Raw genomic sequence first — 20,557 nt, forward strand, 5'->3', positions numbered from 1 at the left:
AAGATTTATTTTAAGTAAAAATGAAAGACACATTTTTCATTTCCACCAAGTTTTATTGAACAGTGTATTCATTAACTGTATGAACGTTCTGGCCAACCCAATACAGTAGCCAAGACATGGAAACAACCTCAGTGATTTTTGTGGATGAATGGATGAAGAAAATGGGGTGCATACAACGTACTATTATTCAGCCATGATAAAGAAGGAAATCTGGCTCTTTGTGACCACATGGGTGGATTTGGGGGGCATTATGCTAAATGAAATGTCAGACAGAGAAAGATAAATACTTTATGATCTCATATGTGAAACCTAAACTACTGAACTCATGATAGAAAGAATGGAATGATGGTTGCCAGAGCTGGGGGTTGGAGGTGAGGAAAATGAGTGAAGATGATAAACACTTCTAGTTATAAGATAAGTGAGTAATGGTGATGTCATGTACAGCTTGGTCGCTACAGTTAACAATACCGTATTTTATGTTTGAAAGTTGCTAAGAGAGTAGATCTTGAAAGTTCTCATCATAAAAATAAAATTTGTAATTATGTGAATTAAGGTTAACTAAACTTATTGTGGTCGTCATTTCACACTATATATATATATCAATCATCACATTGTACATCTTGGACAAATACAATATTATATATCAATTCAATCTCAATAAAACTGGAAAAATCTCATTTATATTTTGGCATAAATATATCAAATGGGTTTCTTGACAAGATGAATAATAACTCTAGATAAAAGGAAATAAGATATTGTTGTTGCTGTTGTTTGCTTTTCCAGAGTGCAAAACACTAAAAAGGGGGGAGGTGAGTATGGGCTTGCAGATGCTGCTTCATGGGCCCTAATGCTATGACACAGACATTTAGTCCAGATCTGAAAGAGAACTTGAGTCATTTCAACAAATCTGCAAAACAGTCATGTTCAAACATGAAGAGATATCAGTAAATTCTTTTTCACACTGCAAGAAATCTGCCTTCAGCTTTCAGCAAAACCTCAGTTTTTGGGTTATGAGGGTAACAGTTCTTAAGCAAGCAGTACAATGCTTCCACCAGTGCTTTCTCCCTATGATGAATAAGTTTTCAGTCTCCCCACCAGTGCTCATCCTTCTCCCCTTAATGTCTTGGCCAAAATTCAACCATCAGCCCAGAAAACTCCTTCCCAGTTTCATTGACTGTACGTGACCACGTTATTTCAATCACCTTGGCACATTTATATTACCTACTTCCTAAGGTAGGTATTATATATATGAGATTTTAAATAAAAGAATGCCTGTAAAGTACTTAATGCTCAACTCCTAGCACAATATGAATATTCTGTAACTGCTGACTAGCATTATTATTATATCATTTACATTAAAACTAATCTGTACTTTCTTTCACACACCCATGTTCTTTGTCCCCAACTGGGGTAAAGGAAATAAATGAACATTTATTGATTATCTACAGTGAGAGTATAGAATGCAGTGTAGGCTATAGAATTAGTGGTGTTCAACACTGAAACTGACCTGGATTTGAACTCCAGACCTCTCACTTACTTAGACTTTACGATGCCTCAGTTCCCTTACTGATAATTGGAGATAATAGACATTTCAGGGACCACGGTAAGGATTAAAAATATTATAATGTTTGGATACAGAAAGGGCATTCATTACCACATTTCATGAAAACTCTTAGATAATCTGATTGAGTTTTGAGAATCTGATAACGGCTCTGCATCCTTTTGCTATTTGCTAACTATTCATAGCATTTTGCATAGAATTCCAGGGCTTTGCTAATATGAAAATCAATCAAAGGCTTTAGTTGGCACAAAGAACTCAGAGAAATTGTTATGGGGCAAGAATTAGAATTCTTCTTGAAATACAGACTATCATCCTGGAGAAGAAAGAACAACATTTTAATGTGGTCAAATTTGGGTCAAAACTATGCACTTCCATAATGGTGTTTCTACCAGGTCTTGATTTGACTGGGATTGAAATTTCTGACATTACTGTCCCCATCACAGACTTGAAAACCTGGCAGACAATCAAGTGCAACCTACACTTAAAGGTCGCTCATCTAAAAAAAAAAATGGGTATGTTACTACCATTCTGACAAGAGCATTATGAAGATTAAGAAAAAGCACAAATAAACTCTCCTAACACCTGACAGCCAAGTAATACATCTTTCAGCTCTTTCAATTCTTTTTCCTTTTTACCTGACTTATGTCCTTCCCTGCTCTGAGTTCTCACTGTGTTTCATGTCCCACAATGCTGGAGTCATTGTAATGCTTTTACTCAGAAATCTCATTTAACATTTAGCATAGTAAATAAGAAAGCCTAAGAAGTGATTGAGGTAAACTGCCATTATTACCTCATTCTGATAACCTGATTTGTCCAGAAATGTAACTATGTGATTCTCCTTTACTTCTAGTTGATCACCATTCATGGGCACAAATTGAGTGTATATCAGATATATTAAATTCCTGCAAAATTCTCTGTGGGGTTCTCTTTGTGTACTACAGCTTTCCTAAAACTAAACTATTGTCATTTCTACTCCTATTCTGTCTGAAAATCCCCAAAACATATTTTCTAATTAATAGTTATACTAATTGGCATTATAGTCATTCTTTTTTGCTTTTTCTCTGATTATATGTATCTTCTGATGCTTAAGTCAATCAAATGGGTTCTCTACATATAAGGAAGTTCAAAGGGGAAAGTAGGAGGAGTAGGGTAAGAGGACATTCACACATAGAATTAGTGGAAGCCTTAGCAGTAACAAAGCTAGTGAAATTAGAGCTCATTAATCAGCAGTCAGGAAAATTTCATCATGTGTTGTCATTAATTGGTCAACTAGGGTAATTAGGCTTAAAAACAATAGAAAGCAAAGAATGGAAAATCTATTGTTTCTGCCAGCTTCTCCTGCTTGTTATAAGTGTAATTTTCTCCTAGTTTATGAAACAATAACAGTTTGGTATTAGAATTTAAATGACATCAATATAAGATATGGAGATATGTGAAGCCTACTACACTTTCTTCGTAAACTAGTAGTATAGCATCATAAATTCCACAGTAGAATGATTTAGTTGAAAGATAAAATTCATGCAGAGTACACTATTTGTTTAAACTTCAAAAGAATCAAAAAGGATTGCTATATCTTGGCACAGTCTTCTTTGTAGAATATGTTAGAGCAGGCCTTTTTTTGGTTAAGAGCTACTGTTCTGTAGAGAACACTTTTTTCATATTCATAATCATCAGGCAAATCAAGGATCTGACTTCCTTAGAATCAGTAAGTGTTTTTTTCCTCACTTCTTAACAAAGAACAGAACAGCTGATAAGAAAACTAAAATACCTCTTTTTATTGATGCAGAGATGATTTACGATATTATATTAGTTTCAGGTGTACAACATAGTGATTCAATATTTTTATAGATTATACTACATTTAATTATTATAAAATGATGGCTATATTTCCCTGTGCTGAACAATAAAATCCCTATTTTTTAAAAAAATAGCAAATGATGGATGTTAGAAAATTAATTTATTTCCCATGACTAATGATCAATAACTATGGGACACTGGCCCATGTAAATTAAGAGGCTTCTTTTTCCATGTGATTCTGAATACAAAATGTATCCATATTCAGGAATCGTTTTCAAAGTGAATTTTTTTTGGTACCTTAATAATCATAATGGGTAGTAAGATCAATTTGTTTTAACACTTATGTAGATCAGTGTTGAATATAAAATGATAAAACGTAGGGTCTTTTCACTTTTTAATTTTAACTCTGTATATGAGACAAAGAAAACGAACTGCTTCCTATCATACTGTAGTTTTTGCTCAACTACTACGACCAAAATCCTTGAAAGAGAGAATTACCTGTTTGTGTCCTTTCAGAACAACCCCCTTGCATACCAGGGCCATAAAAAAACAATAGCCTTGGCAGTCTGTATATCTTCTTTGGAGAAACGCCTATTTAAGTCTTCTGCCCATTTTTGGATTGGGTTGTTTGTTTTTTTGCTATTGAGCTGCATGAGCTGTTTATAAATTTTGGAGATTAATCCTTTGTCAGTTGCTTCATTTGCAAATATTTTCTCCCACACACATGAAAGAATGCTCAACATCATTAATCATTAGAGAAATGCAAATCAAAACTACAATGAGATATCATCTCACACCTGTCAGAATGGCCATCATCAAGAAATCTAGAAACAATAAATGCTGGAGAGGGTGTGGAGAAAAGGGAACACTCTTGCACTGCTTGTGGGAATGTGAATTGGTACAGCCACTATGGAGAACAGTATGGAGGTTCCTTAAAAAACTAAAAATAGAACTACCATATGACCCAGCAATCCCACTACTAGGCATATACCCTGAGAAAACCATAATTCAAAAAGAGACATGTACCAAAATGTTCATTGCAGCTCTATTCACAATAGCCCGGAGCTGGAAACAACCTAAGTGTCCATCATCGGATGAATGGATAAAGAAGATGTGGCACATATATACAATGGAATATTACTCAGCCATAAAAAGGAACGAAACTGAGCTATTTGTAATGAGGTGGATAGACCTAGAGTCTGTCATACAGAGTGAAGTAAGTCAGAAGGAGAAAGACAAATACCGTATGCTAACACATATATATGGAATTTAAAAAAAAAAAATGTCATGAAGAACCTAGGGTTAAAACGGGAATAAAGACACAGACCTACTTGAGAACGGACTTGAGGATATGGGGAGGGTGAAGGGTAAGCTGTGACAAAGCGAAAGAGAGGCATGGACATATATACACTACCAAACGTAAGGTAGATAGATAGTGGGAAGCAGCCGCAGAGCACAGGGAGATCAGCTCGGTGCTTTGTGACCGCCTGCAGGGGTGGGATAGGGAGGGTGGGAGGGAGGGAGACGCAATAGGGAAGGGATGTGGGAACAGATGTGTATGTATGACTGATTCACTTTGTTATAAAGCAGAAACTAAAAAAAAAAACAAAAAAAACAATAGCCTTGAGAGACCATTCAAGGAAATCATTGTTATTGATTCATCCCTCAAATAGGACCCAATTGACCAACAAAAGTATGCTGAAGTTTATCGTTTCTTCTCAGTGAATTTATAACTCTGGAAGATTTAAATGTCTTTTCCTAGATGACAGAGGTGGCTTCTATACACATACACGATGGACACATACACACAAATAACATCCTGATATCCATTTTACATCTGTAATTCCACTCTGAATTCTCCCTGCCATTAACCAACTCAAATGCCACATTATTCAACTCCTTTCCCTTGCTGGTTGGATTGGGTTCAGGAAACAGGGAGCAATTTTAATGTCCTCTTTAGTAAACCTACAGCCTATTTATGAACTAAGAAGAAATAGTTTTGGTTTCTATTTTCTGGTATCTTGAGCCTTTCATATGATTGCATCTCTCCAACTATATAGCTTGCAGAATTAGTATTATGACTAGAGATGCAGAAAAGTTTTGCTGCCTAAAAATGTCTTCTCATCTACTAACTGATGGTTGGCACTCAACTCTCATCCCTTTATCTCGGAATCTCATCCCTTTAGCTTAAATCTTTTTTTCCCATTAAAATTCAAATACTGGTTGTGCTTTAAGATCGTAGTCATTTTTACCTCAGCCTGAATGATCCAAAAGCAAGTTTTGATGATGTGCAAGAGGGAAGAGAACTTGAGGGCATAAGTGTTCTGCAGAGGCTATTAGGGAATAGAGAAGACAGAGCAATAAATAGACTCACAGGGGAAACTCAGAAAGTGGAGCTTGATGAAACAAGCAAACATCACGGTTTTGCTACGGTCTATTCTAATTAGTTGTTATTTGTGTGTAAAAGTTTGCCTAAAAAGCATAACTTATGAGTGATTTGTGCCCCTGCATATTACGGATGTATAATATAATTCAAACAGTGCAAGGAACACACAGATTACCACATGGCCTCAGCCATGCTCCATTTTGTAGTCTGCCCACGTTGAGCATCAGAAAATGGATTGTAGAAATCTGGTTCATCTTATTTTAAACTTCTCATTCCCCAAATTTGAAATAGTATTTATTTAAAAACTAGGCTCTTTATAAAGATCGCAAAAACACTATAAAGTATTCATTGAAAAGAACCTAACATTTACTACTGTAGTACATTATGTACAATTTATTGACTATTTCTACTGAATATACATTTATGTATTACATAATCTAACATTTATATTAAGTATAACTATAATATGATTCTTGTGTCAACCTTGACAAAGCTGGTGAAATCCTTTGCTACAAAAATATGTCTCTGCCTTATCTTTTTGTTTCAGTATTAGTTTCCACATTTGCCAGCAAGATACTTTTCATCCTACTAAACTAATAGGCCACTTAGTTGAATACTGGATAAAATACAGATTGCAGAGAATTCTCCATTTCTGTTTATAATTTTAAAAATTTCAACTAAAAGTGCAAAGCTTTTATCAATTTCTGTAGCTTGCTCTCTTCCTAAACCTACTTGCTTCTTCCATCAATATTTAAGTTTCTGGTTTTAAATAACTGTGACTCTCCTTTAATATGTTCTCTGTTAAAGGTTTTCTCTCCCTTTAGAATTGTTAGTAGGAAAAGTGGTATTTTTGTGGGAAGAAAACTGCATCTTCTCTACTACTCAGCTGTCAGGACTATAGAGCTACATCCTCAGTTGTATAATGAAAAACCTGCCCTGGCATCAACTAGTGGGATTAAAAAGAGTATGCAAAAAAGCCAGTTGTTTTAAAACATTATGGCTTGTGATATAAATGGCTGCAGCATATTATATCTACACCTGCATGTTTTTAACTTCCAGAAACTAAAAATCACCTCTGCAACATGCAATCAGCCATGAAGAAAGAATGAAACAAACAAAAACCCAGTATTGAAAATTTTCTGCCTGATACTTGAATGTATTGGCAAACAAGCCTGCTACTTCCAGTATTTACATAAAGACAGTGTCAAATAACCAATGCACTAAAACAAACAATTCTTCTGTGAGAAAAAAAGAATGATGCTACTTAGAGTTGATGGACATGAACTTTAGGAATTTTAGAGCTGAAAATAATCTTGGAGGCCTCCTTTTAGAGATGAGGAATATGAGGTCTATGGTGGTTAAGTGAATTGTCCAAGCCAGAGATGGGACTAGGGTCAGAGTTGAGGTCTTCTGCCAGGATGTTGAGCTTACTCTTTGAACTTGCTGGGTGTTTACATATTGCATCAACAGAGCCTAAATGTACTGGATTTTCTTCCATTTACTAATAGAAGGAAGTTAGTGCCTTTACAGGTATCGTAGTATAAAATCAGCCCATTCAGCCAAAAATTAGTCAATCTAGGAGTCCCAAAGAGACAATGCTTTGCAGGCTTTTTCTTTTCTTTTCTTTTCTTTTCCACTGGAAATGGGAATTAGATAGATAATGCATGTTTGTGTGTATGTATGTATACATATATATATATATATGTATATATATATATATATATATATATATATATATATATATACTTATATCTTGTTCAAATTTAAAAGAATACAATTTTTATAGTCTAATTACGTATGACATAAAAATAGAACATCGTTAATCAAATACATTTGCAGTATTTATTTTTGTAAGTAACTTCCTTTCTTTATATATCTATACAGTTTTAAAGATAATGGGATGACACAGAAATATTATTCATTTTCAAGCTAACACTGATAAATAATGTTTTGTAAGTGCCCTAAATTATGTAAAGACTAAAAGTTCCATTGTTCTATCTATTCTATGGAAAGTGGTTGATGTTTAGCTATGAAATAATATATCAATCTCAGGAAACAATTCTTAGGTTAAAAAACTCATTTTCCCTGTGATGTCTTTTCACAAAGATTTAATTCCAAGAATTTACCTTTGTAAGATCTCCATCACTTTTCACCATTGTTCCCATGCATGTTCCTGTTAAGAGTGCCTGATTCTGTTGCTAAGCAACCTTGCAGTCTTGTTGGGTCATGATGGTGAACTAATAATTATTTAAAATGTGTCTGTTTGGATAGGGTCTTTTAAAGAATATCGTGATACTTTTGTGTAAGAGGCTGGGTAAGAGGGTTCTTCATTTCAACTTACAGTTCTACAGGAATATAAGTGATAGAATGATGTTTTCCAGAAGAGTTGGAAGAATGCCAAGAATACACTAAAGAGCACTAGGTCTTACTTCCTCCCGGTATGCTTTTTTTCTAGAAAAGGGTAAAAGTCAGTCAGATGACAAGTCAAGAAATTTACCAAAGGATTTCAAAGAAATAAGAGGAACATCAATATTCCTTTTATTGACTAGATTAAATTATTATGTTTTTCCTTCTCATCCCAAATTCTTAAGAAAAATTGTCAAGCCATATTATGTTGAAAACTAAGTCCCATGTAAGCGAGACATGGGTATTTGAATTTTATCAGGCTTCCAGATAAAACTAAATTGTTGATTAAATCCTCTCCATCCTGCTTGCTCTTGTCCCAGACATCCCTCTCCAGTTCAGGAATATCCTCCTTTAAACAGCTTATTTAACCATATGGGACTGATGCCAGGAGCCTTAATATTTTCTGTACGGTATACTGGGATATATAAGGGGACTACCATCATATCTCTAGCATGTAGTGAGAGTTGGTAAATAGCATTCCCAGTGTGTATCTGGAAAAACAAAAAGGTTGTTCCTTTAAACAATCTGTTTTGGTGATAAAGCAAAGAATCAAAGGTATTTCATTACTAAAGAATCCAAGAATGTCCTAACTCTAAGAGAAGAGCACTTCTAACGTCATCTCAATATCCATCTAATCCAGAAGCAGAGCTGATGGTGCTACCAAGAGACAGAGTCTCCTTGTGGTGACACCACCTTCAAAAGTTTTGGAAGGTACCCCCAAACATCACCAGTTTTCTTTACACCCTTGCTTGTCTCTAGTATTTAAAGATACATCGGATACTTATTGATTCTATTTATATTTTGAGGGTGATCCCTTCTCAGGGATATCATCTCGTATGCAAAGTTAAAAGTATTGATCATTTTTCTCTCCTAAACTTAAACTATTATAATTTATGTTTAAGGCAGCCAAGTTTAATAGCTTTATGACTTGGGGCCATAAAGGTGAGTGTTTAAATCTTGGTTCACTGTTCTGTAGGTGGTATATGGCCACTCCAGGTATCAGTTTTCTTACTTATAAAATAGGGTTTGCAGTGCTTTCTTCACAGATAAACGATTAAATTTGATATGCTAACATAGTGTCTACCATATAGTGTACATTAAATGTGAGCCCTCTTTCCTATCTCCACTGGGTGTGGCCAACTTCTAGTTTTCTAGGATTTACTAGAAAATTTCATACCTTCTAGGAATATATGGCTTCTGATCATATTCCCTTACCATCTTCATTTTACTACAGTAAAGGCTCTTAATTTTTTTGTAATTCCCACATTCTTATTTCCTATCTCAGCTACTTTTCTGTTAATTTTTTAGAATTCAGTTTATTTTAGCAGGCATTAATTGAGGTAAGGGGAATTACAGTAGGTCCTGTGGTTACAAATGTAAACAGGATCCCTGTTCTCAGGTCCCTTACAGTCTAGTGTCAAGAGTAGTAAACAGACAAAAAATTGCAATTTGACCTGATAAATTCTGTGATATTGGTAAGCCTGTGACAACACAAATGAAATACCTAAATCAGATTAGGGAGGATGGGAAATTAAAGGTAAAGGAGCTGGTCGTACTTGTAGGCTTTTCTCTAGAGTTGGCAAACATCTGTACCCGTGTTCAAGGTTTAGATTGACCAAGACAGCCTTAACATTCCTTTCAGCTTAATAAAACTTTAGACAGGTTTCTTCCTGACTTATAGGCCCTTGAACTCCCCTTATTTAGAATATTTACTCTAAAAAACATGCAAATTCTTTTTTCACCCCTTTGACTCGTAAATCTTCTTCTAGTAATCTTGCCAGATTTACAACCCAGGAATGTCTTTCTCAAGGACATGGGAGCCATTTTTCGAAATGTAATCATCAAGAAAGATAGCACTGCCTTCTCTGTGGGAGGGCAAGAGTCTAACTTCAATAAGTGCTGATTAGCAAACACAGATGGCCTAATCACATTAACCAGTCTCCTCCTAATGTCCTCCAGTACCAGTCCACTAGCTCACTCCAGAATTGATAAACTGTCCCACCTTTTGTTCCAGCAGAGTTTAGTCCAATCTCTCTCTCCAACTGCAATAGTTTTCAATAAACTTTCCCTTGCCTGTTTAAGTCTGTCCTTGAACAGGGTGCATCCAGGTTTTGTACAAGAGGAAAAAACGGATTTTTGCCCAATAATCTACTCACTGGTGCCTGGCACTTGGTCATCTTTTGTAATTGCTGATTTAAATAAGTCCATCATGTCAATGTCTAGGGGGAAATGTTTTCAACGGCTCTAAACACTTTGAGCAGTGATAAATGAAATCTCTGAGTTCACCATCTTCTAACTGGAACTAGAATTATTTTTCCAAAAATATATTTCTTTACACTTATGCACAAAATGAGCCTCTGCCTCAAAGAGACTGTGAGTAGGCTCAAGTATCCACTTGTCCTAATAGCTTTATACTCATTCTTTTGGTATTTCAATTATCTCAAGTGTTCAGAATCATGAATAAAGTTGGGAGCAATTCATGATGATGTTCATCAATTATAAATTACTCAACAAGGGCTCCTCTTATTATACTCTCCATGAAGCTCTCTAGAGGATCAGCTCAGGTACTGGCCTCAGGCACAGTCTAGATTGAGAGAGGATTTCAAATAATTGATGGTTTTAGCCAAAATTTTGAATTCTAAAAATGGACGGAAATTTGGAAATTCTAAATCAATCATAGCAAATTACAAATTATCATCAAGAAAGACTGCATAATAAAAATTTCTAAAGGGTACTGTAGAAATTAAGCTTAAATTCAAATTTAATTCTAAGGTAAATAAAAATATGTATTCCATTTTCTTTTTTCATTATAAAATTTATAAAACCAGAATTTTCCTTCTAATGTGCGCATTTGGTGTACTTGCTTTTTATTTCCAATAAAAGTTTCCCTAACTTAAGGACATATACAACATAGGGTACCTTAGAATTAAGGAAATATGGGAGAATGATTTTGATTACCTCCTCATGCTACATGAAAATTCATTACTTCAAACTTTCTTGAACAGTTTTTTAAACGATGCCAGTTACCTAACTCATACAAACACCCATATACATATGTACATCTTTCTTGTTGGGGAACAGACTTATATTAGTGTAAATAAGTGGTCATTAAAGTTAATGTGTTCATTTTATATAGTCATAATTTAAGATATAGTAGAAATTGGTTTGAACATGATATATACCTTTTTAAAATATATTAGAGACTTATAGAACCACCTCACAGTGACTATATTTGTCCATTATGAGGTTTAGAATATACTTTACTACTTAAATGAGTTGAGTATGATATTTTATCATTATACCTTTGCTTTTATCATATATTGTGGATGTAGAGTCTTTGGTCAGAAACATACCTTCTATATTATAAAAACATCATTATAGAAAAATGTAGTATTCTTTTAATATATAATTTAACATGAAACTAGGACAGATTTTCAGCAAAAGAAGGGAGCTGCATATAGTTGGCTTTTACTGGCAGGCCTGTTTCTGCCCAGGAATTACCCAGTCTTTACATACATGTTACAGTTCAGTGCTTTTAAGGAAATCCAGCTTTCTTTGCTCTCTGATCTTTTCTTCTCACAAAATACTTAGCAAACACATAGCTATTAGCTCCATAGGAACTGCTTGTATACATCAGGTATTTTTCACAAGCCCACTTAACCAAGGTACCAAGTAATTTGACTAGAATCCAAACCAAATCAGTTGAAGAGCTAAGTGTGCAAAAAATCCTGTAACACACTAGATTCCAATGAGCCACAGTTTTATTAACACTGCATCACTTAGCAAACTCAGATGGGGTCTTTGGGTCTTTAGGTTGAGTTTCTTTAATTGGCAAATGCTTAAGAGCACACTTTATTTATTGATTGATTGACTTATTAAAGAATCATCTTTTTTCTAAATTTATTTATTTTTGGCTGTGCTGGGTCTTCGTTGCTGCACGCGGACTTTCTCTAGTTGCGGGGAGTGGGGGCTACTCTTCGTTGCGGTGCGCGGGCTTCTCATTGCGGTGCCTTCTCTTGTTGCAGAGCACGGGCTCTAGGCACGTGGGCATCAGTAGTTGTGGCACACGGGCTCAGTAGTTGTGGTGCATGGGCTTAGTTGCTCCACGGCATGTGGGATCCTCCCGGACCAGGGCTCGAACCTGTGTCCCCCGCATTGACAGGCGGATTCTTAACCACTGCGCCACCAGGGAAGTCCCTAAGAGCCCACTTTAAATGCAGTTACACAATGACATCATGATAAGAAATGCTATAGGAATATAGGCATAGAAAAAAAAATTATCATCACTCACATACGCCCTGAGCATTTTCTGCTGGAGAATCTGAACTTCATAATGAGGGTACTAATATATTACATGCTTCTGATAGTAAGTTCTTATCACTTGAGAAATATCATTAAACGTTATATCTCTGCAGCTTAATCCTTCTTAACCTGAAATATACCTTTAGAAATAATATTTTAACAGTTTGAGAAAATTCAGCTATTACATAGCTATTTACCTAAATATTTACGTGAGATAATTATGAAAGCATTCTATTAATAATTTTTTGAAGACATTGTAATAACAATTTAGTCTTAGAATTTTAGAAAAAAAATAAACCAATGAAGGTACTTCTTCTGGTTCCAACTGTACAAATGAAAATTCTGAAGCTAAGTAAATTGGGCAAAGTATGTTGCTGTTTCATAAGTTAATGAAAGTAAATTTATTTATTAAATTTTTATTTATTTATATTTTCATGGGTTTATAACACATAAGGTTCATGTGTATAATATTATATTTTGACATTTATATAAACTACAGTGTGCTCACCACCAAAAGGTTAGTTGTCAACTGTCATCATATTGTTGACCCCGGCATTGGGTGTCCAGCACTGTAGCTTGCTGGTCGTTGAATGAAGCTGGGTCTTGGTGTTGAGATGGAGATCTCTGGGAGATTTTCGCCATTTGATATTACATGGAGCTGGGAGGTCTCTTGTGGAAGTTCCTGAATTTGGCTCTCCTACGTTAGAGGCACAGCACTTACGCCTGGCTGGAGCACCAAGAGCCTTTCATCCACACGGCTCAGAATAAAAGGGAGAAAAAGTGAATGAAAAAAGAACGAAAGAAAGAGAGAGGAAGGAAGGAAGGAAGGAAGAAAGAGGATAAAATAAAATAAAGTAATATAAAATGAAATAAAGTTATTACAATAAAAAATAATTATCAAGGAATCAATTTTCTTTTTAAAGTAAAGAACAAAAATGGATGGACAGAACCCTAGGACAAATGGTGAAAGCAAAGCTTAACAGACAAAATCTCACACAGAAGCATACATACACACTCAGAAAAAGAGGAGAAGGGGAAAAAATAATATATCTTGCTCCCAAAGTCAACCGCCTCAATTTTGGGATGACTTGTTGTCTATTCAGGTATTCCACAGTTGCAGGGTACATCAAGTTGATTGTGGAGATTTAATCCACTGCTCCTGAGGCTGCTGGGAGAGATTTCCCTTTGTCTTCTTTGTTCTCACAGTTCCCGGGGTTCAGCTTTGGATTTGGCCCCGCCTCTGCGTGTAGGTCGCCTGAGGGCATCTGTTCCTCGCTCAGACAGGACGGGGTTAAAGGAGCAGATGCTTCGGGGACTCTGGCTCACTCAGGCCGGTGGGAGGGAGGGCTACGGAGTGCAGGGCGAGCCTGCGGCGGCAGAGGCCGGCGTGACGTTGCACCAGCCTGCGGCGTGCCGTGTGTTCTCCCGGGGAAGTTGTTCCTGGATCACGGGACCCTGGCAGTGGCAGGCTGCACAGGCTCCCGGGAGGGGAGGTGTGGATAGTGAGCTGTGCTTTCAAACAGGCTTCTTGGTGGCTGCAGCAGCAGCCTTAGTGTCTCATGCCCGTCTCTGTGGTCCGCGCTCTTAGCCGCGGCTCGCGCCCGTCTCTGGAGCTCCTTTAAGGAGCGCTCTTAATCCCCTCTCCTCGCGCACCAGGAAACAAAGAGGGAAGAAAAAGTCTCTTGCCTCTTCCGCAGGTCCAGACTTTTTCCCAGACTCCCTCCCGGCTAGCCGTGGTGCACTAACCCCTTCAGCCTGTGTTCAGACCGCCAACCCCTGTCATCTCCCTGGGATCCGACTGAAGCCCGAGCCTCAGCTCCCAGCCCCTGCCTGCCCCGGCGGGTGAGCAGACAAGCCCCTCGGGCTGGTGATTGCTGGTCGGCACCGGTCCTCTGTGCGGGAATCTCTCCGCTTTGCCCTCCGCACCCCTGTTGCTGCGCTCTCCTCCGTGGCTCCGAAGCTTCCCCCCTCCGCCAGCCGGAGTCTCTGCCCGCGAAGGGGCTTCCTAGTGTGCGGAAACCTTTCCTCCTTCGTGGCTCCCTCCCACTGGTGCAGGTCCCGTCCCTATTCTTTTGTCTCCGTTTTTTCTTTTGCCCTACCCAGGTACGTGGGGAGTTTCTTGCCTTTTGGGAGGTCTGAAGTCTTCTGCCAGAGATCAGTGGGTGTTCTATAGGAGCAGTTCTAGTAAACTCAGGTAGAATAAAATTTGTTTACATTCATTATTTTAATTAAACCAACACACATTTTAATTAAAATAACAAACTTAAACTAGGTTTTATTTACTGAAGATTATCCCAGATTAACACTTGGGTTAGTTTCTCTATTTCTGAGAGTTTTAGAAGACCCAATTTTTTCAAGTACTTGACCTTCAACCCAACTAAATAGAGCTCTTTTACAAATTAATTTTGGCAATACCATCCTAAGGTAGAAAAATACCACACATATACAATGTACATATATAGACACACGTACATATATAGACACACATAAACATACAGACAGATGCAAACAGGCCTTATAACTATAGTTTTAAAATTTTAGCTATGATTAAGGTACAGTAATATAAAACTCACGAGTTTATAAATGAACAGGTGGATCCAAATTTTGTTTTGGCAGTTGCAATAAGTGACGTTCACCTGCTCAGATGGCTAAAGCTTTTTATTAATATTTGTGGAGAGGACATTTAAGATTTTTTTATTTGCCCAATTTCCAATTACCATCCCTCCCCTTTTTTCGGATGAGGAACATCTCCCTAAAATTTGCATTTTAGGGAATGGCTGTTAAGTCAATAGAGGAGATGGAGGTAGAAAATCTACATCATAGAGAAAGTATCCAAGTTTTCTGCAAGATGGAGTTTTTCAGGCATATTTGCCTGTTTTCAGAGGTCCAGGGTAATTACTATTTAAATTTTTCTTTTTCTTAAGTGCAAGACAGTTCTGTCTCCAATGTCCTGGTTTTTAACAATATCGACAAGCATTTTGAGATGAATAGGGGAGATTTGGAGATTGGTAAAATAGGTGGAATTTGATTTGCTTCTAGAGCCACATTTCTGGTTTTTTAGAGGTTTGTAAGACAAAGATTGTTGTTTCCAATTCCCCAAAGACCTGGTTAACAGCCTATCAAGGGACTGATGTGCCCATCCAACTAAACTTGCTTCTTTACATCAGGGAGATTTCCAACTAAGATGAAAATTAAAAGATTTCTAGAGCTTGAGGGTTTAATGCAGTATGCCTTCAAAAAGTCTGTCTAAAGCATTTAAGAAAGACCTTTCTGAGTACAAAATTCAACCTCAGACCAATTCACCTTAGGGAGAAACCTGTACTGTTGCTTCTACTAGCCCCTAAACATTGGCCTCCAGGTGACCCATTTCCCGATCATTTGTAGGAGGGCCTGGTAGAACTTCTGGCCATCTGTTTCCTCTGCAGCGGGGAGGTGTTCCTCAGGGGACTGCCTGGCTTGTCTGATAGCTGTAGTATAATCAAGGGTGGGAAGAACATCCCTTAACAGCCGATCTAGGTTGCTGTGAGTGTGGTTGTGAATGGCCACTAAGCTTTCCATTCCTCTCTAAATTTGGTAAGATGTTCTGAAAGTTGAGGTAAAAGGCTTTATAACTTAGAAGATCTGCTGCTGTCTGGGGGACATGAATTTTTTGTGGTGTGGGTCCTGGAAACAACCACAGAGGCATTGCATAGGAAGGCCTAAAGCTGGCAGAGCCTGTTTACAGAGCCCTGGAAAGTGGCAAGGGTCATAAGGGATGGAAAAATGATCCCTACCATCTGTCTCTGGTACTTGTTCTGAATTCAATTCCTTGCTTTTAGTATTTTAATGCCTAATCTGTATACCCCAGGCCTAGAGGTTAGGCCAGAGTGCTCTCTGTAAATCTTGTAAAGAAAGGGAAGTCAAAACAGGCAACTTGATGTTTAATGGATTTTGGGGGAAGTTGGAGGAATCTGGGGACCTAAGGGAGTTCACTGAGGTGATGGAGTTGGATTTTGAGAGGTAGGGTTTAGACCAGAGGCCCAGAGAGCCAAAAGATCTGGAGGGTCAGGGACAGGGAGTTGGGGGTAAAGGAATGTATAAGAGGATGAAAAAGGGGAGTTTATGTCAGGTGTAGATGTTATTTTTGTTCTGAGTCTAATTTCTGTTCTCTCGTCTTATTAAGGGAGTCCCTAACAATAGCCATTACACTTAAATATAGCCAATTTGAAGCTCCCATTGTCTGGCAATTGACAGGTAGGATCTTATATTAATCTCAAGATCAAATCAAACCAATAAGACTTTTTATGGCTTAACCATGGATGCAAGAAATGTCCCAAAGGAGACTGCAAACATGCAGCCCTAACAATATCTAGAATGAGACAATGAAGGTTGAGATGACAAAGGCCCCTTATGGCGCAGGGCCCCTTGTGACAGACTCCCCTGAGAGCTGGCATAGTCAGACAAAGAGATGCCAGTTGCAAGCCCAGATTGTTACCAGTGATTCTGATCAACTGGCTACCGCACTTGGAATCCCAGTCTTTTCAACTGGAAATGCACATAAGGATAGGTACCTTCCAGGTGGTGGAGACTAGAGGTGATATTCTCACTGGTCATAAAGCTAAGCTCTTAAGCATAGAACAACACAAAAGGAAAATTTCCTGCACCTCTTTTGTTCTTTTCATGTACACATGAATGGCTTCAGCTAAGCCTTGGGTCTCTTGGAGCCAAACTGATAGCTAAGAGGCATGTGCCACTGGATTGGGGATTGTGGTATTTTACCATGTACCTCATGACATGGAAATTTTCTTGAGGTTGGTGGTGACCTAGTCAATTTAACCCATTCATGACCAACTTATCCTAACCCGGGGGTCTTTGAGTTAGGTTGCAAGTGCTCTAACAGCTTTTAAGTGCTCGACTGTGCCCACCAATTTTGTGGCTTGCTTCTGAAATTCCATTAGTCATAGCCTTTACCTCATGTGCACATTAACTCACAGTGCCTGTCTGGGGAGAACTGTGAACTCACCAGTCTGTGAGGCAGGCTCAAATGACAAGCTTATGGGACTTTTGCCTCTGTTATACACTGTGGTTTTCATCCTTATGGCAAATGACACAAAAGACATAAACAAAGAAAAGAAACAGTAGGAAAAGAATCAATAGAAAACAAGAGTACTCATATCAAATTTTTACCAGAGTAGGTGTTCCTAAGGAACGAATTCACCCAAATATTTTCTCCTGCTAATCTAAATTTAGAAAAAGCAAAGGACTCTCACCACCTTCACTTCCATCAGACCCTGCAGGCAGAGATCTGGGAGACTGACATGAGATTTCTTCTTTTGGCTTTTGTCAGAGGTCCCAGGTTCTCTCAGCTGCAGCAGCCAGAGTGAGCAGTGTCCAGCCAGTGAAGGTCCCTTCATGGTTGCCAACTCGAGTGGAAACATTTTCCTACTACCCTTCTAGGTTCTTTGGCTGGTCTAATAATCAAATTGACCTAAGACATTAACAGGAGAAAAACAAATTTAATTTTATATGTATGGGAGTCCCATAAAAATAAGAGCCCCAAAAGGCAGCCAGGTAATTGAAGCTTATATAACATTCTGAGCTAAGGAAAGGGGTAGGGGTCTGGGGGTACAAAGGGAAAGAAGGCCATTCACAGGAAGGATGAGATGTTTAGAAAACAAAGTTTGCCCTGTTACGCAAGTAAGTCTCTTAGGTAAAAAGTTCTCTCTGGTAATAGCTTTTTTCCTGGTACAGGCTCCCTTTCCAATGTAAATTTAAGCTGTTGAGGGGGAGCTAAAGGGCTTTTCCTGAATCTGATGTATTTTGATTATCTTTCGCTCAAAATAAGCCTTATGCCAAAGAGACATCTTTTGGGGTAGAAAAATGTGTTCCCCTTTAATCCTCCTATAATAAAATACAGAGTAACAGGAATAAAAAGAGAATTTTAAAAATAAATTTATTTATTTTTGGCCACATTGGGTCTTTGTTGCTGCATGCGGGCTTTCTCTAGTTGTGGTGAGTTGGGGATACTCTTCGTTGCAGTGCGCGGGTTCTCATTGCGGTGGCTTCTCTTGTGGCAGAGCACGGGCTCTAGGCATGCGGTCTTCAGTAGTTGTGGCTCGCAGGCTCTAGAGCGCAGGTTCAGTAGTTGTGGTGCACGGGCTTTGTTGCCCCGCAGCATGTGGCATCTTCCCGGACCAGGGCTCGAACCCATGTGCCCTGCATTGCCAGGTGGATTCTTAACCACTGTGCCACCAGAGAAGTCCCCAAACAGAATTTTAATAACAGGTATACCTCCTATATACATGGGAGGTACCCAGGAAAACTGAGTATCTCCCCAAAATGGCCCAAGCCACCACCTGAGATACCATCTCCAGCTAAAGACAAAGAAGATGTTTAGTGTGGGGGGGCAGTTATGGGAGGTTACCGGGCAAAGCACAGTAAATAAAGACATGTTTGTTATGCAGATTTAAGTCATTTTCCTCTCTACTGATAAGAGTTTCTAGAGATTTAGAGTCATCCTTCCTTTTCTGATATAGAGGGGGAGACACCCTTACAAATGGAGATTTCCCCTTGTAAATGTCCTTTACAAAAGGGTAACTTCTACTTGGTTTTCTGAGTTTCTCCTGAGTCTGCTCTTTTTTTTAAAATAACCAATCTAAAATAATTCTTATGCCAAAGAGGCATATTTTGGGGTCCCAAATTTTCCTCCACTTTTGTATAATGGATGATAGAATTGAATTAATGTTAATTTTCATAAGTGTGGTAGTGGTGATATGGGTTTGTATCCTCATTACAGGCATAATGAAGTATTTAGAGGTGAAGTATAATATCCTCAGGCTAATATCAGATTGTTTGATAAAAGAGACATAGGTGTGTGTGAGTGTGTGTGTGTGTGTGTGTATGTCTGTGCTTGGAGAGTGAGAGAGAGAGAGAAAACTGGCATTGTGGTACATTAATAGTTGGTATATTTATTCATTATACTGGTCTTTCAACTTTTCTTTGAGTTTGATACTTTTCTCACAAAATGCAAAAAATAAAATATGAATTAAAAATTTGGTTTAACTGCTTATAGACATTATCAACTGTATGTGTATTTATGCGATTTTATAGATTTTAATATTTCATCTTTTTTTCCATAAATAATTGTATACCAAAAATCTAGGGAACATCAATTTGAAGGAAACACTCTAAGTATGAATAGCAAAAGTGTTGCGTGTAGTGAGGATCAGCTCATGTTTTTTTGTTATGTATATAGATGATTGTCAACGAATCTATCTGTGGACTCAAGGGACATTCTGATATCAGCATTCAGTTCTCTCCTTGAGTCCATAGAATAAATGTACAAAAATCATAGTTGACTATGAAAGAGAGTTTGACTTAGAATAGATTTTCAAGAAAGGTTCACAGTATTTTTAAAGAACAGTAGTAAAATTAATGCTAGAGTAGATTAATGTCTGTGAATTTGGATTTTTTTTCAAGTCTTGAGATATTTCTCTCCAATTAATTTCACGGAATTATTGTATAATGTGTCACCCAAGTAGAACTAACTATAACATATGGATGTTCATACATTATTTCAATTCTGTTTTGTTCTTTTTATACTATGCAATCTCATTATGAGGACACTGCATAATGATAGGTTTTACTCAATCTCACGGTAAGCTTAATATTCTCTTTTCATATTGTGTGAAATATTGCGGTTTGGGGGGGAATACATATTACTTTTAGAAATCATAACCAAATCGGGTATATAGAATGGATTGAAATGGGAATTAAATGATCTGGTTAAAAGTATTCTAGCAAGACCTAGTAACTGGAAAGAAAATATTTTTAATAAAAACGATTATTTTGTAGTTTCATTTTCATTGCTAAAGCATATATTTCACATTTTTATGTTCAAAAACCTAAAATTTCCATTATTCTTTCTTTCACCTGCCACACTTGAGAAACCTATTTTTCTGTACCAGCGAGTGTCCTACTTTATAATAGTAACGCAAGTGCAATTCTGATAGCATTTATGCTATCATAAAAATTGGCCTTCTACTCTCACCTCTCTTAAAAATTCTACTCTTAGATTAATAGATTACCTTCGCATGCTAGAAATTTAATAGTCTCCCACCAAAGTT

This window comes from Hyperoodon ampullatus (assembly GCF_949752795.1).
Source record: "Hyperoodon ampullatus genome assembly, chromosome: 6".
In the NCBI taxonomy this organism is placed as follows: Eukaryota; Metazoa; Chordata; class Mammalia; order Artiodactyla; family Ziphiidae; genus Hyperoodon; species Hyperoodon ampullatus.